Genomic DNA, 22,561 nt, shown 5'->3' on the forward strand with positions numbered 1-22,561 from the left:
AATAATAACCATCTTTGGAAAACAGCGCCAATTACTGTTTTTGATCTGGTAGTTTTTGACATAATTGTAAAATTAAGAAAATTAAAATATTCACACAAATAAAAATGCATCAACAATCAACAGGCTTGCTTTTTACATTGTTTTCTTTGAGTGCCCACGATTTTACCCACAGCGAGATGAGCTGGAGATGATCCCAAAGAAGAAAATCCAACCAGAGACAATAGTAGAAGCAATGTTGTCATCAAGAGCCTCCTGGAACGCCATCAGCACATTTGCAACAGAAGTCCTTATAGACTTGCGTTCCATCGAAAGAAGAAGAGCAAATGACAACAACTAGAAGAAAAGTAAAATAACACCTTAGCTACAAGAAGAAAGAGCAGTAGCTAGATCCTCCCCTCACGAAGTAATGCCTAACGGCGGTTTCCATGAGGGATTAGGGGAAAGAGGAAAAGGGGTTTAGGGTTTAGTGGGTAGGGGCACTAGCGTCGAGTTTTAGTATGACACTGCGTCGAGTCGCCACATATCCAGGCCAAACAACTATGCCTAGAATCCGTAAAAAGGATTCCCCCCCCTTAAAACAAAAAAAAAAAAAAAAAAACACACACACACACACACACACACACACACACACATACACACATACCCACACACATGGAGCCGAAGGTGACGGAGAATCAGTCGCTGAAGAAGAAAGTGAAACTATCACAACGGCAGAGACTGAATCCTTTGACCAAGACGGCCGCATCCTGAGGAAGTTGAAAAGAAAAATTCGTTCTCCCGAAGGCGGAGCTTTTCATACTCCCAAGAAGCTTAAAGACGTTAGACCTGGTCATCCCATCAAGAAGCAGGAAGTGGTTAAGGATCTTCCACAAAACTCTTGTGAACAGAACAAGAAGCCAGGCTGGGAAAAGGTGCAGTCCAGAAAGGACAAGAAGAAGGAGCGCAAGAAACTGCCTCCAGAAAAACCTCTGGTGCCTCCGACGAAGCCGAACCAGAAGCCAAGAAGAACAGCAACGAGACCGGAGGCACTTATTATCCGTCCAGCGAACAAAGATAAGTATTCTGAAATACTTACACGGATCAAGGCGGACGTTCGCCCAGATCAGGTCCGCAACACAGTCGAGAAGATACGCAGGACCGCGACAGGGAACATTCTCATCACGCTGTCGAAAGGCAGTAGTGATAGAGGTAAAGACCTGCAGAAGACTATCGCGGGAATACTTAAGGAGGACGCAAATGTCATTAGTACAGGACCTGAAGAAGACCTGGAAATTCGCGATATTGACGATACTACAACTAAAGATGACATTCTAACAGCTTTAGAAAACGCAGCTGGAAACGATTGTGGTATAACAGTAGAGGCCATTAAAATTCGTAAGGTCTTACGTAGCAGAACACAAATTGCGTCGGTGACTCTGGCAGCAACGGTAGCGCAGAAAGTGGTAGGAGAACACGGTAAGATTAGGATCGGCTGGACCAATTGTCGTATTAGAACAGTACTAAGACCAGTCCGATGTTATAAATGCTGGCATTTTGGACACCGTGCGGTTCAGTGCACAAGTGAAGTCGACCGCTCCAAACTTTGCATTAAATGTGGAGAAGAGGGACACAAAATCGCCGAATGTAATAAGCCTGCTAAATGCGCACTGTATGCGGATCAATCCGGTACAGAGAATAACGCCCATCATGCCGGCACAAGCAGATGCACAGTATAACAAGAGGCACTCAAGAAGATAACTGATAAACAAAAATGAGAATACTGCAGCTAAACATCAACCACTGTGAAGCGGCACAAGATTTGCTCATGCAGACAGTACGTGAACAGAAGCTTGACCTTGAGCTTATATCGGAACCGTATAAACACCTCGGCGGCCAACCATGGGAAACTGACTGCACCAAAAAAGCTGTCATATGGTCCTGTCGCATGCTCCCCTTCCAGAGTGTCGTTAACAATGGATGCGCCGGCTTTGTAGCAGCATCGGTAGATGGCATCCGCTTTTACAGCTGCTACGCACCACCTAGCCTCACTATTGTTGAATTCATAGACTTTCTGGATCGACTGACGGAGGACGCGAAGCAGTACTACCCAGTGGCAATAGCTGGAGACTTCAATGCCTGGGCAATGGAATGGGGCAGCAAACACACCAACGCTCGAGGTAAAGAACTCCTGGAAGCTTTTTCTACGTTAGATGTAGTATTGTTAAACAGAGGCGGTGCGCCGACGTACACTAAAGGAGACGCAAGTTCTATTGTGGATCATACTTTTGTCAGCAGCAGCCTCATCAGAGGAAACTACGACTGGAAGGTGATGGAGATCTACACGGCTAGCGATCACAATGCGATTCTCTGGGAAGTATCAAAGGACCAGAATCCTAGAAGACCGGCTAAGAAACTTGACATCGTTGGGTGGAAGGTGAAATCCTTTGACCCAGGTGCTCTAGTAGCTGCCCTAAATAGCGACACCTGCATGCCCCGTAAACGTGGCATGAACCAAAGACCTTCGGTGCACTGGTGGAACGAACACATCAGCTTCCTACGGAATGAGTGTCTCAAGAAAAGAAGAATATCTCAGCGTGGTTATCGGCGGCCTGACTCAGCGGAACTAGTCGCAGAATACAAGAAAGCTCGTTGACATTTAAACAAAGCCATCAAGGATAGCAAGAAGAACTGCTGGAAAGAGCTAATCAACGAGGTGGACAAAGACTTGTGGGGTAGACCTTACAAGGTAGTCATGGCACACCTGAAATATCAGCCAATGCCGTCTCCTACGTGTCCTCAACTCTTACAGAAGATTGTGACTGCGCTGTTTCCACGACAGCGCGTTTTCAACTATCTGTTGACACAGGACGAACTGAATGATATTCCACCTGTCACGAAAGAAGAACTGATGGAAGCTTGTAACCGCTTCGGGAATAATAAAGCACCGGGATTGGACGGAATTCCTAATATTGCCTTGAAAACATCTATTAAAGCAGCGCCAGCGTTATTCCTCGACGTCTACAACATCTGCTTGAAGGAAGGGATTTTTCCTCGGAAGTGGAAACAACAACGGCTGGTACTACTTCCTAAAGGGAAAAAGCCACCGGAAGAACCGTCATCTTATCGTCCACTCTGCATGCTGGATACAGCCGGTAAGATACTAGAACGTATAATCCACCAAAGGATAGAAGCAGTTGTCGATCCACTCTTGGCAGACAATCAGTACGGATTTCAGAAAGGACGATCAACCCTGGACGCGATCAACCTGGTTGTCGGCATAGCCAAAGACGCAATCGCCGGTACCAGATGGAAGGGGGGAACGAAGAAATATTGCCTGGTGGCAACTTTAGACATAAAAAATGCCTTCAACTCCGCCAACTGGGATTGCATCATGCAAGCCCTTCAAGAGATGAACGTACCAGGATACCTACGAAGGATAGTCGCTAGCTACTTCACAGATAGAGTCCTGAGATATGACACGAAGAATGGTCCAAAGGAGTATGATGTTACTGGAGGTGTACCGCAGGGTTCTGTTCTCGGTCCACTTCTCTGGAATGTCATGTATAACGGATTGCTGAGACTATCAAGAAACGTCAAACTGGTAGCGTACGCGGACGACGTAGCCGTAGTAATAGTCGCCAAGCATCTTGATGAGACAAAACATATGTTCGCTATCACCTTTGAGCGAATTAACCAGTGGATGGACACAGTAAATTTACAACTGGCTAAACAGAAGACCGAGGCTGTACTTATCACTAGCAGAAAAGTGGTGGAAACGATCAATCTAAACGTCGGAGACCAAGAAATCACATCCCAACCATTCATTCGATATCTGGGAGTGATGCTCGATGCCCGACTTAACTTTAAACAACAAGTTGAACACGTGACCACCAAAGCATCAGCAGTAGTAGCCAACCTAGTACGATTGATGCCCAACATCGGTGGCCCGAAGCAGACAAGGAGGTCATTGCTATCATCAGTAGTTACACCGGTCCTCACATATGGTATATCCATTTGGGCCGACGCACTTGAGATCCAAGAATCATGGAGGAAAGCATGTCCAGTTTACCGACTGAGCGCGCTAAGAGTAGCCAGCGCCTTTCGAACAATATCAGAGAAAGCAGTGTGTGTCATTTCCGGAACTTTGCCGCTCAGAGTCCTAGCTGAGGAAAGACGGAACCTTTACCAACGAAAGAGGACAACCGCACAAAGTGCCGAGGAACTCAGAGCTAAAGAACGGCAGAACAGCATCGCACGATGGCAATCGCAGTGGGACGCCGCGACAACAGGGAGATGGACACACCGTCTCATACCAAGGATTGACGTTTGGCTTAATCGGAATCACGGCGAGGCCAACTACTATCTGACCCAGATGTTGTCAGGACACGGCTGTTTCCGGGAATACCTTTATCGCTTTAAGCACGATAATTCCCCAGAGTGTCCGTCTTGCCCAAGAGTTGCTGAAAATGCGGAGGACGTTTTCTTTGAGTGCCCTCGTTTTAACCCACAGCGTGATGAGTTAAAGAAGATCCTGAACAAGAAAATCACACCAGAGTCAATAGTAGAAGATATGCTGTCATCCGAAGCTGCCTGGAACGCCACAAGCACGTTTACCACCGAAGTGCTTACAGAGCTGCGTTCCATTGAAAGAAAAAGGGCAAATGACAGAAACTAGAAGGAAGGAAAAATAACACCTTAGCCACCAGAAGGAATAGCAGTAGCTAGATCCTCCCCTCACGAAGTAATGCCTGACGGCGGTTTCCATGAGGGATTAGAGGAAAGAAGAAAAGGGGTTTAGGGTTTAGTGGGTAGGGGCGTTAGCGTCGAGTTTTAGTATGACGCTGCGTCGAGTCGCCACATATCCAGGCCGAACAGCTATGCCTGGAATCCGTAAAAAGGATTCCCCCCCCCTAAGATAAAACACACACACACACACACACACACACACACACACACACACACACATACAGACATAGTGACACCCTCGCGGGAATAGTCAGGAAAGCTTCCTAGGACCTCAAAACTTCGAGATCTGATAAAAACTCGATTTTCGAAAAACGGGGTAAAACCAATAACTTCCCGACTTTTGAAAATTTTCAATTTTCTTAGCGGGAAGTTAAAAATTAAGAAAATGGTTGACCCTGAAGGCAATCCCTGCAACTTCCCGCTACTTTCGTAATTGAGCGCTCAAAATTGCATTTATTATGTTATTGAGCTCTCCGAGCTCACAAGTCTGATAGAAGTTTAATGAAACACTATTTTTTGAATTTTTAAACCACAATAACTTTTGAATGAATGAACCGATTTCCACGCGGTTGGCAGCATTCGACGCAATTTTTCAAATCCTATGATCTGTTTTCAAACACAAATCGATCAGACTAGAAATTTCGGTGTAATTAAAAAAAAACACTTTTTTTCGATTTCTTTCGTCAACGATCTCACGAAGGAATCAACCAATTTTGACCGGCTTGGTGGCAATCAACGTGGTTTTTCGATGTTGAGATCTGAATAGTTTATGGAATTGATCGGTCACCCACACACACACACACACACACACACACACACACACACACACACACACACACACACACACACACACACACACACACACACACACACACACACACACACACACACACACACACACACACACACACATACACAAACACCTGCGGCAGAGGAGAAACTGCTACCAGGCGCGTCTCCCCGTAGTGGATGGGAGAACACTCGCTGTCCTTAGATGACACTGAGTCTCTTAGTTGACAAGGTAAAGAGGGTAGGAGCTAAATAAAATACGCTTCCATGGACAAAACTTCCCTTAATGGGTTGGTCACACTAACTGACCTAGCAAGAAGAAGATCGTTCTCTGTTGTAACCCACTGGGAGTGTCCAGAACCTGTGTCGTAGTTTCCGATGACGCAGCCCACGGCTGATGTGAGCTTGCTCTGCAGCAGCTGCAGCACAACAGCTACTGGAAGGAAACGGCAAAATAAGGATTGGCTGGGTCAACTGTCGAATGAGAGCAACATAGAGACCGATACAATGCTTCAAATGCTGGCACTTTGGGCATTTTGGATCACCGTGCAAAAGTAAAATCAACTGGTCTAAGCATTGCATAAGGTGCGAAAGAGAAGGACACAAGATTGCTGATTGCAAAAATTCAGCCAAATGTGTATTACGCGCTGACCATCAAGGTGCGCAGGACGCTGCCCACCATGCTGGCACATACAGATGCCCGGTTTTCAAAGAGGCACTCGAGAAAATGACAAATAAACGATCATGAAGATACTTCAGCTCAACCTCAATCATTGTTAGGCTGCGCATGATTCGCTCATACAAACCGTGCGCGAACTAGAGCTAGACTTAGTACTGAAAGCAGAACCATATAAACATCTGAGTACCCAACCCTGGGAATCGGATATTACCAACAAAGCTGTCATTTGGTCCTGTGACAAATTACCATTCCAGAAGGCGGTCAACAACAGAGTAGCCGGATTTGTAGCAGCATGGGTAGACGGAATCCGTTTCTACAGCTGCTATGCCCCGCCGAGTCTTTCTTTAGAACAATTCATCGATTTTTTTGATCGTCTGACCATAGATGCAAGGCAACACTTTCCCGTAGCAATATCGTGAACTTCAATTCCTGGACAGTAGACTGGGTCAGCAAGTTCACCAATGCACGAGGAAAGGCTTTACTTGAAGCGATGTCCACACTAGATGTTGTCCTCCTTAACGCTGGTGAAACACCAACATATTCAAAAGGAGAGGCAAGCTCTATAGTGGATCTTACGTTCGTCAACAGCAGTCTTACGAGAGGAAGCTATTCTTGGGTAGTTATGAACACCTACACTGCCAGCGACCACTACGCAGCCCTTTGGAAAGTACCATCTGGCCAGAACCCTCGAAGAGCAACCAGACAAACTAACGCAGTTGGATGGAAAGTGAAAGCTTTTGACCCAGCTACTTTGATAGTAGCCTTAGATAGCAACCCGACTACCACAGGGAGTGCTGAAGAGAAAGCAAAAGAGCTAATGAAGAGAGTGACCCAGGCCTGCGACGCTTGTATGCCCCGGAAACGTGGCATGAATCATCGATCTTCGGTCCACTGGTAGAACGATAACATCAGCACTCTTCTTAAAGAGTGTTTTAAAGAAATAAGAATATCTCAGCGTGGCTACCGTCGACCTAACTCTGCAGAACTGGTGGCAGAGTACAAAAAGGCCCGTCGAGAATTGAATAGAGCCATCAAGGATAGCAAAAGACGCTGTTGGAAGGAACTCGTCGAAGAGGTAGAGAAAAATCTGTGGGGCAGACCGTACAAGGTGGGCATGACTCACCTGAAATGTCAACCAATGCCGTCACCTACATGCCGACAACTACTAGAGAAAATCGTCTGTACGTTGTTTCCTCAGCAACGTGAGTTGATCTATTCGTCACTGCAGCCTGACCCTGAAGACATCCCACCTGTCACAGAGGAAGAATTGATGGAGGCATGCAATTGTGTAGAGAATAATAAGGCACCGGGATTGGATGGAATTCCAAACATTGCTTTAAAAAGATCTATTAAAGCAGCGCTGACATTATTCATAGATACCTACAATGCGTGTCTCAAGGAAGGAGTCTTTCCTGAAAGGTGGAAGTGGCAAAGACTTGTACTGCTCCCGAAAGGAAAGAAGCCACCTTACGAACCATCATCTTACCATCCACTCTGCATGTTAGACACGGCGGGTAAGATATTAGAGCGGATAATTCACAAAAGAATAGAAGCAGTTGATCCACTCCTGGCAGACAACCAATTTGGTTTCCGAAAAGAACGGTCAACTCTGGATGCAATCAACCTGGTCGTCAACACAGGTAAAGATGCGATTGCTGGAAAGAGATGGAATCGCGGCATAAAAAAGTATTGTTTGGTGGCTGCATTGACATCAAAAATGCTTTCAACTCTGCTAACTGGGACTGCGTAATGCGCGCCCTCGAAAAAAAACGAGTTTCAGTGTATTTGCGTAGAATGGTAGCAAGCTATTTCACAAACAGAGTCCTCAAATATGACACAAAAAGTGGTCCTAAGGAGTATGATATTACTGATGGTGTACCACAGGGCTCAGTTCTAGGTCCTCTGCTATGGAACAGCGTGTAGGATGGTGTCCTGAAAATAGCATTACCAGCAGAAGTGAAACTGGTAGCATATGCAGATAATGTTGCCGTGGTGATTGTCGCAAAGCATCTCGAAGAGATAAATTTGGCCTTTGGCATTACATTTAGATGGATTAACTTATGGATGGATATGGTGAACTTGCAATTAGCTGAGCATAAAACCGCAGCAGTGCTCATTACCAGCAGGAAAGCGATGGAAACCATCAAGTTACAAGTTGGAGAACATGAAATCACATCACAACCGTACATTCAGTACCTGGGAATGATGCTTGATGCTCGACTCAATTTCAAGCAACAAGTCGAACATGTGACTGCCAAAGCATCAGTAGTTAGAGCGAGCCTAGCACGACTGATGCCTCATACCTTGGATCGACATTTGGCTTAACCAGAATCATGGCGACGTTAATTACTATCTTACGCAGATTTTGTCGGGACTCGGGTGTTTTCGAGAGTATCTACACCGCTTTAAGCACGATGACTCTTCGGAGTGCCCGTCCTGTCTAGGAGTTGCTGAAGATGCGGAGCATGTCTTCTTTGTATGTCCTCGTTTCGATCCGCAGCGTGAATAGTTGGAGAGGATCCTGAACCAGAGAATGCAACCAGATCCACTAGTGGAACCAATGCTGTTATCAGTAGCTGCCTGGAACGCTACTAACACGTTTGCAACAGAAGTCCTCAAAGACTTGGGTTCCACCGAAAGAAGAAGAGCAAATATCAGAAGATAGAAAGAAGGAAGTTAACACCTCAGCCACCAGAAGGAAGAGCAGTAGCTAGTTCCTCCCCTCACGAAGTAATGCCTGACGGCGATTCCCATGAGGGATTAGAGGAAAGAAGAAAAGGGGTTTAGGGTTTAGTGAGTAGGGGCGTTAGCGTCGAGTTTTAGTATGACGCTGTTTCGAGTCGTCACATATCCAGGCCAAACAACTATGCCTAGAATTCGCAAAATGGATTCCCCCCCCCTTATAAAAAAAAAAAAAAAAAACACACATACATACAGCCGCACGTACACCACCGCGGAAATAGTCAGAAAAGCTTCCTGTGACCTTAAAACATCGAGATATGATAAAAACTCAATTTTCGTAAAACGCGGTGAAACCAATAACTTCCCGAATTTTGAAAATCTTCGATTTTCTTAGCGGGAAGTTAAAAAATTAATACCGCTCGTTTATGTTAGTTTTGATGAAAAGTACTTGTTATAACTTCAAATGAATATTCTTGGTATTAGGTTTTTTTGGCACTGGATAGCCGCCAGTTAGGCTATAGACGACGTCTGTCACACAGCGCGTTCCTTGTGCAAAGTAAACTTTGGATCTGGTCAGCCGACAGAGGCTGTATTAAGTTGATTATAGTGTGTGTGTGTGTGTGTGTGTGTGTGTGTGTGTGTGTGTGTGTGTGTGTGTTTGTGAGTGCGTAATTTATTGAATAATTTTGTTATTAATAAATTTGGCCATATATTGTTAATTAAAGATTTATTTATTTCAGATCACCTTCCTCCACTCTCTATCCCTGTAAGATAAGCTCTCAGCTCTGGTTCCGGTTCCAGGAACCGTGATTAAAAATCCTGGTGTCGCCCTTTCATTTATTAATTTAGATTCATTTTGTTAGTTTTATCATTTCAATTAATTTAATTTAAAGGGCCAAATGCGCAGCTAGTAAAACTGTGTCACCATGTATACATTTTTTTGCTTAAAAACTGCGTCGAATGCTTTTTTTGAAATGAAAATCGAACGACGCATTTAAAAGTTAAAGTTTAGAAATTCACCAAATTTTCTTTTTCGGTATTTTTTTAAGATATTTTCCAGTTTCTTCAACCGATTAATAAAAACTTGAACATTTTCTTTTTGTGCTTTAAAAACTGCACCGAATGCTTTTTCAAAAAACAAAATCGAACGACGCATTCAAAAGTTACAGTTGTTTAATAAATACATCTGGAGCTCGAGGAGCTCAATATGTGAAAAACGGCGCTTTGAGCTTGAAAAGTTGAAATATTAATCAAAAAACACATTTTAAGGTGCTTGAAATACAAACTTAGCAGGAAGTTCTAGGGTTGGCCTGCACGGTCAACCAATTTCCAGATTTTTTTAATTATGTAGAAATAATTTTTTTATGATATTTAAATAAACTTTTTACAACACCTGCTCTGGAAGTTGACTTTTCGAACGCTGTATGTCATCTCCGAAGTACACAATAGTCGCACACTTGACTATATGTGTTTCATAAACGCACATGTTCGGTTAACAGGCGAGACCATCTTTTTCTCGCTTTGCTCTCACGGAGTTCAACGGAACTATCTCTGTCGCACTCCCATTAGCAGAGCAATTGCAGTTTCGATTGGTTTCACAAAACGAATGAAATTTTTGAAAAAAACGCTTTATGGTGAAATAGTTTATTGAATTATCTATTATCTCTAAAAAACGTTTTTTCAAAATTTCCATTCGTTTCGCTAAGCCGATTGAAACTGCAATCACTGGTCTCGGCTATTAAGACTACATAACTACACGGATTCCACCTAAGCTATATTACTATAGAAATATAACCCCACGAACACAATCTGTGTTTGACTCAGTCTGTCGTTTTTATTTTACTAGAGACTACTGAAACGCCATCTCATGCCGCGATAGTAATTTATTTTTATCGTTCATGTGAATCATACACCAAAAACAACGATCAGTCTTAATTCTTATTTATTTATGTCGCAACGCAACTGTGTTAAATACAAAAAAAAGGGTAATTAAAAAAAATTATTTATTATATTCCTCCTAACGGCTCGTAGCGACATCTACCACACTCGTTTCCATACGAATGCCCCATAACCCTTATGCTCATGTCGCAACAACATGACTGTCAGATTATTTGCTACTTATCCCACATGTAGCATAAATAACTATTATTTAACTAGACAATGCGTTATAATAAAACTTTCAATGTATTAAATACTTTTTTTTCTATTATAAGTGTCGTTTTTTCTACAAAGGTAGGATAACGCGATTGATAAAATATTTAGAAAGATTTTTATCATGTTACGACAAAGAAGTATAACTTCTAACGTGCGTACATAAGTACACAAACACTTTTTTTTGGAGTTTACTCCTTAAGAATCGATTTTCATAAAAGGCGCCCGGTATGAGAAAAATACAGAGAGTAAAACCTACTCATCAAATGGGATAGTAACGTTTTTGGTGCGCATCATTTCTCGCGCACCTTCCACTTTTCAGTTTTGTGTGTATGGATATACTTGTGTGTAGCCAGCATGCACATTATACTGCATGATAGCTCATAGTTTTGTCAACCAGTGCCTTTTTGGTCAACTTTTTTCTGCAGTTATCGAAAATTATAATTGAGGTGTCATTCGAATCGAAATGGGATCTAAATGATTTTTGAAAAAAATGAAGTTCCGCTTGCAAAAATTGCAAAGGTTATTAAGAATTAACTGAAAAAAAAGAGGTTTAGTTTTTTAAAAATATTTTAAAAACTAATAAAGATATTAATAATTTTTAAAAAATTCAAAAAGAGGAGGAAATTTCCTAGAAAGAAGTCTGGACTCCCGGAACTGTAGGACCAATATTAAGCCTTCGTTGATCGGGCTTTTTTTAGTTTCTCGCTCGCACTATAGCGAGTCTCTATAGGTTGAATAGTTGTTAGGCGGCGATTCGCTCATAGCACGACCAACGAAGGGTTAATAATTTTCTCAGAGGGATGAAAATACGGCCGAAAATGGGTGCTCTGGCTTGCGTAAGCCATGCCTATTTTGAACACTTGATTAATAAAAATTATTTTAACATATTAAATATAAAATTTAAAAAATGAAAATATTCAGGGGCTTACTGGATAGATAAATGAACAATAATCCGCCTGAAAAAATTCTTATCACAATTTTTCAATTAGTTATGCAATTGTTAATTAATAATTTTTTTTCTGCTTGAACATGTACATTGCAAGTGTGATAATTGTTAAACTATAACTGTTTGAGATTTTTTTCTTCTCCTGGAGCAATACTTGGAAGGTTTCAGAATAGATCCCCGTTCAAATAATTGAAAAATTTTTATTTTTCAATTTTTCATGAATAATTTTCGTTATTGCCAAATTAAAAATTTAAATTAAACATCAAAAAAATTTATTTTTTCAAAATATTATTAATGATCCATTTTTATGTTGTCAGAAGCTGCACGGAAATAACTTTTTAAATTTTTATCATTTATTGTTTAAAAAATTGTTATAAACAAATCCGTTCTTCATAAGATGATTGAAAAGTTTTTTTATAAAATTTCAATCTTTGATACAAATAATGATTTTTAAAAGAAAAATTTTTCCTTAACCAATTTTTTGGAGTTTACTGGAGCTTACACATATTTTTTTTATTTATATCTATCGATATTAATTTGCGATTTAGAAATTGTAACAGGGTAAATTACCCTTAATCGATAAGTCACCAGAGATCGATAACTTTTCGACTAGCATTTGAGCGCATCGATCTTCGGGCCTAGAGAGAGAGCAGGAGGGGGTATTTTTGGGGTCGTTATATAGACGAGCCATGCGTGGTGTCCGGAGAAGTAGTAAAGTGTTGGAACGAGTAACATCAAGAAGTCCAAAGAAGGAAGCGAGTATCAACCATAGAGTTTCTTCAACCAAATTTACACCAGGTATTGGACTTTGGTAATGATGAGCCTTGGGGCCATATACCCGGCTCATCAAACACACTACTTCTCATTTTATTTATTCAAGTTTGGATAATTCAATTGTTTAATAATTTTGCTTAATAATAATTAATTATTTTAATCAATTTAATTTGTTAGCTTGTGAACAATTCCTCCTGGGGATTTTACACCCGAGGAATGTTCTAGACCTCCTGGGTTTAGGTCGTGAGTATCTAAATTGTTAATTCAGCTGGTTAATAATTATTAACATCTTAAGATTGGCTAAATTAAATTCATCTTTTGATTAATCAAATTTAATTAATTTCTGAACATCGAGAAATATTCGAGTCGGCAGCTCACGACCAGTCAAACATTAGTACCCGAGGTCAAGCCAATAACGAACAACGTCGTCCATTTTTGAGCGCGCAAATTCCTTGAGAATTTGATGACGCAGTAAATTTATAAAATCAATGCGTGGACTATTTTATAATTTATAGCAATTGAATTACCACGTAATTAATTATTTTACATTAATCATTTTTATTGATTTATATTTTTATCATTTATTGAAAATCACTTAATTATTTATTGGAAACAATTTTAATTACCGGAAATTGAATCATTGAGAAAACTGCGACGCATTTAGTAATTGAACGTCGTGGATAATTTTCTGTAATTACTTTACACCGAGGCGAATTATTAATTATCCAATCGTCATTCTCAAATTACTAGAAAATAATTATTCCACGTGTTATTAATTATTGAGAATTAATTTACTAAATTTCGGAGCAGATAAGACTGATGTACCCGTAGATAAACTTTCGGCAAATAATTTGTATATTGAGAAATTACTAATTAATTATCTAATTTGATTGCCAATTTCTACTTGGGTTGTCTTATATATTGAAGTCATGTACTGGAAAATTGTCAATAATTTAATATCATTGTTCCGGTAGAAATTGTTATGAAACTATTTATTGTGTGGATTACGTCCGAGTAAAAATTTAGTTAATTTTATAAAGAATGTTCTTCGAAAAGAATTTAAGTTAATGCGCAGAGTTAAGCTCGTATTAAATTTGGAATAAAAGAAGCGTCGGTTTTAAGCCGGGATTTTAAGAAGTAAATTTTGTTAATTCGTGAGAATAATTTATGGTTTTATTGTAAGCTAATGACTGAACAATTTTAGTGAAAATTAACGTTGTAAAATTTTGGAGTAATTTTGTAATCCAGAAAATAAAAGTAAAGTAGAGTCAGTGTGTGTGAGACGCGTGGGATATGTGTGTGGAGATTGTGCGGGTTAAGAGTGTGCGATTGTACGGGTTCTCTGCTTGTTGATGGTTTGCCGAATAGAGCAATTCGTACAGTCCTAGAAGCCGTTGTATAGTCGCCAAGTGGGGTACAACGGTAGTAAGATAGAAACTGCAGTATAGTCGCTCCATATGAGGGTACTGTGGGATTAAGAATTTTCTTGGACGTTCCGAGTAGGGTAATCAAATCTTAGTGCGACGTTTTCTACTTGTTGATGGTTTGCCGAGTGGAAGACTAGCGTTAAGTCGGAGTAGCCGGTTTTAGCCCGAAATCCTCCAGTAGTTGTAAGTGAAGTAGTTGTAAGTGAGTACGTGCAAGGGCACGAGTTGTGAATGAGTTGTTAATTTTGTTGTTGAATAAAAACCGGTTAATTTGTTAAATAAAAATTTATTCATTTTCAGAACAACCTTCCTCCACTCTCTCCCTGTAGATTAATAGAATCAGCTCTGGTATCCGGTTCCAGGAACCGAGAAAATAACCCCTGGTGGCGCCCTGGTAAATCAGCATTAGAGTCATTTGTTGTTAATATATTGTTGTTGTTAAATTTTACTAAGGGCCAAATGAGCGGGAAATAAACCACCCGTTACACTGGCGCCCAACGTTGAAAAACCCAAAGAGAGAGAGGAAGGCCGGAAATAAATAAATTTTTATTGAATATTTAAATTAAATAAATAATATCAGTCATAAGCTATTTTTAGTTTTGGGGAAAAGAAGTTACTCGAGTTTAGAGTATAGTGAAACTTAAGTTTATTGAATTTTATCAAAAAATATTTTTAAGTATTTATCTTTTTCTTAATTCTGTAATTAAGAAATTAAAAATTTATTATAACAGGAAGTGTCATCAATACCCAATAGCTTGTGGTAGCATAGCCTCACGTGTCACAGCTATTCAGGGGATTAAAAATTTACATTAACAAAGACAACATACCCAATAGCTGTGGTAGTATTAACTATGAGTCACAGCTATTCAGGGATTAAAATTATCTACAACAAAGAAAGTATACCAGTAGCTTGTGGTAGATTTTTTACGAGTCACAGCTACTCAGGGATTATCGATTATAATAATTACCAAATAAAACTCGGTAAAAATTAACACCTTGCAATAGAAATTTTTCTACGCAGTAAAGTCGAAAAATTACTCGAACAAAATTTTACACGACGCTACCGAGGTTAGTGACGTCAGCGCCTTTGTCTAGTTCGGAAGAATTTTTTGGCATTGTCTTCGCGCACTTGGTAACAACGTAGTTATCGAAACTTGCATTTATTATAAAATTTAATCCGCTTACTAAAATTTTACTTTCTTTTAAAATAAAATCATACAATAATTTTCCTTATTTTAATCTTTTGAGTATTTCGGCAAATTAAAATTAAATTTTCTAGTTATTATCTAAATACAATTGCAATAGTTTAATTTGAATATTGAAATAATTATTTATAATTATTATAAACTTAAATTTCTCCTCGATAACACTAATTTTTTCTCGAGATTTATTTTTGGAAAATTTTATTTTGAAATTTAATTCCTGAAATCGTTCTGAAATTTAATTAGAAATTAATTTTTGAAAAATTTTTGGAAATTTATTTAGATTTGGATTTTTTCCTGAAACTTATTTTGGAAATTTAAGTTCGAAACTAAATTGATAAATTATTTTCAATATTATGTACAAATCTAATTTATGTAATTTATTTTTTTTTGTAGATTCAAATTAAAATTTTTTTTGTAGATTCTATTTTACAGAAATCTTATTCGATAATTTACAAATTTAAAAATTTTTTTTTACTTAATGTAGTTATTCTTGGGCAATTTATTTTCGAAATTTAATTAGAAATTTTTTATTCTATTTCTTTAATATAATTTCAAAAAGTAAATATCCAAAATAAATTTCGAAACAATTTAAGTTACTAAATAAATTTCAAAAAAATAAAATTCAAAAAAAAAAAAAAACTTTTTACGGACGAAACAAATAATATTTTACAATGTTACCTCCAAGTGGACCGAGAACTAGGTCTCAAGGACTCGTTGAAGAGCCAGAAAGTGACTCTCGTTGAGTTTCTTTAGGAAGAGGCCGAGGTAGAATATCACCATCTACCACAGTTAACCCCGGAACCAATGTTGGACAAAGACCCTTGGGGGAGCATACTCAAATACCCAGGTCAAGCGTAGTGCCTGCACCTATGGGGGAGTTGACTCAATTATACCCGGGTCTTACTCAACAGAGGTCCGCGGGGAGCATACTCAAATACCCAGGTCAAGCGTAGTGCCTGCATCTTCGGGGGAGTCAACACAAGTGATCACGGGTCTCAATCAACAACGATCCGCGGGAAACAGGGTCACACATTCGAATATTGTCGAGGTCCTAGGAGGCTAGTTTGTAATATCTGCTATAAAGCAGGACAGGTGAGACAGACTTGTCCTTTAGCTGCTCTGGCGAATTTTTTAACCTCTATCAGACTTGGATAAATCCTGGGTCAATTGTACAACATCAAAAAATAGTTAGTGATAACTCGTAGTTTCCCACGTGCTTACTAACAGAACTGAAGACTGAGGAAACAATTCACATTATAGAGAGACATTCGATTACCACTCTGTTCTCGTGGGCCAGATTCGGCGAATGATTATGGACTGTTAATTTTTGTTTCTGATGAAAAGATACATGGTTAATTTTGTTACAAAAAATAAAAAAAACTGAAAAAAATAAAAGTGATCATCGCATAGCGATTTGTTGAATTCCACTCTGTACAGAGGAGGTGTTGAAAGTGAGTATCCTATGACAAAACCCATCACTGGGTCTTTCAATTAGAATATTGGAATCGTGTATATTTTTCACCAGAACAAAATTCAAAAAAACTCAGAAACAGAACAAGCATCTGTCCCTGAGTTGTTATATGAAGCTTAGAACCATCACTGGACCTCTCAATTAAATTGTGGTAATCCTAAATATTTTAATTTGAACAAGATCCTGAAAAAAACTCAGAAACAGAACAAGCATCTGTCCCTGAGTAGTTTTACGTAACTGGAAATCATCATTGGGCCTTTCAATTAAACTATTGAGATATTGGATATTTTTATTCGAACAAATTCTGAGTAATCTCAGAAAACAGAACAAGCATCTGTTCCTGAGTGAGAATTAGAAGTTGAAAACTCAGTGTGAAACCAGCAAAGAGTCAACAAGTAGATTCACCGACCATCAACATGTCTTCGTAAACATCATTGTACTATTAACGCTCCAACAGACACTAGATAGAGATAGTGAGAGATCTTTTATCAAATAGGAGAGGGTACGAAGATATTCAAACATTTGGTTGTTGGTGATCTACAAGAGTATCTGACCAAGAAGGAGTGCTTCTTGTTAATCACTCTGATGATAAAAGTAAGAGTGGAGCACCTTTCATAATTCGAGTCAGACAGCTGGAGAACCTTTATTGTGTATTTTACCCGACCTAGGTTATTCCTTGGTCCTGGGGATGGACTTCGTGGTGAAATTCAGGTGTACGAGATACCGATCTCGGTGTCATCTAGTTTATAAAAAATTCGGAAAAGACACAGAGCATGTGACTTTTGTCTCAATTGTCAGCTCCGTGATATAAAAACTAGATTTACAACTACAGTAGGAGCACCTAGCTGCAGTTTGGTAAGGGGGAGGCTGAGATGCTATCTCAAGCTCACGGAGCTGATGACCAGAAGTGTCCAAACTGTTCGAACGAGGCGGGGTCGGAGACGTCTTTTAAGTCAGTGGAGGCTTCAACCAACGCTGTGTCATCAATTGAGCCCATATCTGAGCCAAAACCCAGTCCAACTTCAACGCGGTCTACACCAGTATCACCTAGAAGTCTAAAATTTTTTCTTTTGAGTCTACAGAGTCGACAGGAGGTCCAAAGCGTTATACCCGGACATGAACTGAGGTGTCCCAGGGTGCTATTCCTAGTCAAGTTTAGTTCCAGCAAACAACTCTGTTAAACCAAGGTCGACAGTGTCTTCCAGAGTTTATTTAGGTCACAAGTTCCAACGCACGGCTACGTCAATGTACCCAATACCTGCGCCTGGTGGGCCATGAGGAGGACGTGTACTTGTTTCAATGGACCTCGTCATCTGTTAGTTTTGTTTTCTTTTGGTCCTGGAGAGGTTGAAGATCGATACACCCAACTGCTGGTCTGGTAAGGGGGAGTGTAACAGGGTAAATTACCCTTAATCGATAAGTCACCAGAGATCGATAACTTTTCGACTAGCATTTGAGCGCATCGATCTTCGGGACTAGAGAGAGAGCAGGAGTGGTGATTTTTGGGGTCGTTATATAGACGAGCCATGCGTGGTGTCCGGAGAAGTAGTAAAGTGTTGGAACGAGTAACATCAAGAAGTCCAAAGAAGGAAGCGAGTATCAACCATAGAGTTTCTTCAACCAAATTTACACCAGGTATTGGACTTTGGTAATGATGAGCCTTGGGGCCATATACCCGGCTCATCAAACACACTACTTCTCATTTTATTTATTCAAGTTTGGATAATTCAATTGTTTAATAATTTTGCTTAATAATAATTAATTATTTTAATCAATTTAATTTGTTAGCTTGTGAACAATTCCTCCTGGGGATTTTACACCCGAGGAATGTTCTAGACCTCCTGGGTTTAGGTCGTGAGTATCTAAATTGTTAATTCAGCTGGTTAATAATTATTAACATCTTAAGATTGGCTAAATTAAATTCATCTTTTGATTAATCAAATTTAATTAATTTCTGAACATCGAGAAATATTCGAGTCGGCAGCTCACGACCAGTCAAACATTAGTACCCGAGGTCAAGCCAATAACGAACAACGTCGTCCATTTTTGAGCGCGCAAATTCCTTGAGAATTTGATGACGCAGTAAATTTATAAAATCAATGCGTGGACTATTTTATAATTTATAGCAATTGAATTACCACGTAATTAATTATTTTTACATTAATCATTTTTATTGATTTATATTTTTATCATTTATTGAAAATCACTTAATTATTTATTGGAAACAATTTTAATTACCGGAAATTGAATCATTGAGAAAACTGCGACGCATTTAGTAATTGAACGTCGTGGATAATTTTCTGTAATTACTTTACACCGAGGCGAATTATTAATTATCCAATCGTCATTCTCAAATTACTAGAAAATAATTATTCCACGTGTTATTAATTATTGAGAATTAATTTACTAAATTTCGGAGCAGATAAGACTGATGTACCCGTAGATAAACTTTCGGCAAATAATTTGTATATTGAGAAATTACTAATTAATTATCTAATTTGATTGCCAATTTCTACTTGGGTTGTCTTATATATTGAAGTCATGTACTGGAAAATTGTCAATAATTTAATATCATTGTTCCGGTAGAAATTGTTATGAAACTATTTATTGTGTGGATTACGTCCGAGTAAAAATTTAGTTAATTTTATAAAGAATGTTCTTCGAAAGAATTTAAGTTAATGCGCAGAGTTAAGCTCGTATTAAATTTGGAATAAAAGAAGCGTCGGTTTTAAGCCGGGATTTTAAGAAGTAAATTTTGTTAATTCGTGAGAATAATTTATGGTTTTATTGTAAGCTAATGACTGAACAATTTTAGTGAAAATTAACGTTGTAAAATTTTGGAGTAATTTTGTAAATCCGGAAATAAAATAATAAAGTAGAGTCAGTGTGTGTGAGACGCGTGGGATATGTGTGTGGAGATTGTGCGGGTTAAGAGTGTGCGATTGTACGGGTTCTCTGCTTGTTGATGGTTTGCCGAATAGAGCAATTCGTACAGTCCTAGAAGCCGTTGTATAGTCGCCAAGTGGGGTACAACGGTAGTAAGATAGAAACTGCAGTATAGTCGCTCCATATGAGGGTACTGTGGGATTAAGAATTTTCTTGGACGACCCCTACTTGTTGATGGTTTGCCGAGTAGGGTAATCAAATCTTAGTGCGACGTTTTCTACTTGTTGATGGTTTGCCGAGTGGAAGACTAGCGTTAAGTCGGAGTAGCCGGTTTTAGCCCGAAATCCTCCAGTAGTTGTAAGTGAAGTAGTTGTAAGTGAGTACGTGCAAGGGCACGAGTTGTGAATGAGTTGTTAATTTTGTTGTTGAATAAAAACCGGTTAATTTGTTAAATAAAAATTTATTCATTTTCAGAACAACCTTCCTCCACTCTCTCTCCCTGTAGATTAATAGAATCAGCTCTGGTATCCGGTCCCAGGAACCGAGAAAATAACCCTGGTGGCGCCCTGAATCAGCATTAGAGTCATTTGTTGTTAATTAGTTGTTTTGTTTAATTTTTGTCAGGGGCCTTAAGTACGGGAAATAAACCACCCGTTACAAAATATTAACAAGTTAATGGAGTTAGATATTTTGACGAATTAACTGCATAATTAATGAAAATAAATGTATCATGTATGCTTCGAGTAATATAATAGTTAATTCCATTTACCATCATTTACTAATCTATATATTTGATATAATCGTTAGTAAGGAGTAAACTTCAGTCGTGCGTCGGAGCTGACACACACGATTTCTTTTTAACTTCCCGCTAAGAAAATCGAAGATTTTCGAAAAATTGGGAAGTAATTGTTTTCACCCCGTTTTGCAAAAATCGAGATTTCAACAGCTCTCGATGTTTTGAAGCCCTAAGAAGCTTCCCTGACTATTTTTACGATGATGTCCGTACGTCTGTGTGTGTGTGTGGGTGTGTGTGTGTGCGTGTGTGTGTTTGTGTGCGCGCGTGTGTGTGTGTGTTTTTTATTTATCTTAAGGGGGGGGGGGAATCCTTTTTACGGATTCCAGGCATAGCTGTTCGGCCTGGATATGTGGCGACTCGACGCAGCGTCATACTAAAACTCAACGCTAACGCCCCTACTTACTAAACCCTAAACCCCTTTTCTTCTTTCCTCTAATCCCTCATGGAAACCGCCGTCAGGCATTACTTCGTGAGGGGAGGATCTAGCTACTGCTATTCCTTCTGGTGGCTAAGGTGTTATTTTTCCTTCCTTCTAGTTTCTGTCATTTGCCCTTTTTCTTTCAATGGAACGCAGCTCTGTAAGCACTTCGGTGGTAAACGCGCTTGTGGCGTTCCAGGCAGCTTCGGATGACAGCATTTCTTCTACTATTGACTCTGGTGTGATTTTCTTGTTCAGGATCTTCTCTAACTCACCACGCTGTGGGTTAAAACGAGGGCACTCAAAGAAAACGTGCTCCGCATTTTCAGCAACTCTTGGGCAAGACGGACACTCTGGGGAATTATCGTGCTTAAAGCGATAAAGGTACTCCCGGAAACAGCCGTGTCCTGACAACATCTGGGTCAGATAGTAGTTGGCCTCGCCGTGATTCCGGTTAAGCCAAACGTTAATCCTCGGTATGAGACGGTGTGTCCATCTCCCTGTTATCGCGGCGTCCCACTGCGATTGCCATCGTGCGATGCTGTTCTGCCGTTCTTCAGCTCTGAGTTCCTCGGCACTTAGTGTGGTTGACCTCTTTCGTTGGTAAAGGTTCCGTCTTTCCTCAGCTAGAACTCTAAGCGGCAGAGTTCCGGAAATGACACACACTGCTACTTCTGATATCGTGCGGAATGCACTGGCTAGTCTTACAGCGCTCAGTCGATATACTGGTCCAGATTTTCTCCATGATTCTTGCAACTTCAGCGCGTCTGCCCAAATGGATATTCCATATGTGAGCACCGATGTGACAACTGATGATAGTAGTATTCTCCTGCTCTGCTTTGGCCCTCGGACGTTCGGCATCAGTCGTGCGAGACTAGCCCTCACTACTGACGCTTTGGCACTGACGTGTTCCACTTGCTGTTTAAAGTTGAGACGGGCATCAAGTATCACTCCCAAGTATCGGATGTAAGGTTGTGATGTGATTTCTTGTTCGCCGACTTTCAGCTTGATGGTCTCTAACACTTTTCTGCTGGATATAAGCACTGCTTCAGTTTTGTGTGTAGCCAGATGCAGGTTTACCGTATTCATCCACCGATGGACTTGCTCGAAGGTGAAGTCGAACATGTTGTTAATTTCGTCAAGGTGTTTAGCGACGATTACTACGGCTACGTCGTCTGCATATGCTACGAGTTTTACACTTCTTGGCAATTTCAATCTCAATAGGCCATCGTACATGATATTCCACAGCAGTGGACCAAGTACAGAGCCCTGGGGTACACCTCCTGTAATATCGTACTCTTTTAGACCATTCTTCGTGTCGTATTTAAGAACTCTATCGGTGAAATAGCTGGTCACTATTCTACACAGGTATTCTGGAACGTTTTTCTCTCGAAGAGCTTGCATGATGCAGTTCCAGTTGGCGGAATTGAAGGCGTTTTTAATGTCTAATGCCGCCACCAGGCAATACTTCTTTGTGCCACCCTCCCATCTGGTTCCTGCGATCGCTTCTTTAGCCGTGCTAACAACCAGATTGATCGCGTCCAGGGTTGATCGTCCTTTCCGGAATCCATACTGGTTGTCTGCCAGGAGTGGGTCGACTACTGCATCT

General features: G+C 40.0%; 1 long non-coding RNA gene across 1 annotated transcript; it reads left to right on the top strand.

Moving 5' to 3' along the window:
• The first annotated feature begins 1,550 nt into the window (after positions 1–1,550).
• Positions 1,551–18,339, top strand: LOC123267725. Its single transcript, XR_006510109.1, has 3 exons — positions 1,551–1,560; positions 5,838–5,840; positions 18,242–18,339. It is a non-coding gene; the product is annotated as an uncharacterized LOC123267725 (long non-coding RNA).
• The last annotated feature ends 4,222 nt before the right edge of the window (positions 18,340–22,561 follow it).

The sequence above is a fragment of the Cotesia glomerata genome, linkage group LG6 (genome assembly GCF_020080835.1).
Source record: "Cotesia glomerata isolate CgM1 linkage group LG6, MPM_Cglom_v2.3, whole genome shotgun sequence".
Lineage (NCBI taxonomy): Eukaryota > Metazoa > Arthropoda > Insecta > Hymenoptera > Braconidae > Cotesia > Cotesia glomerata.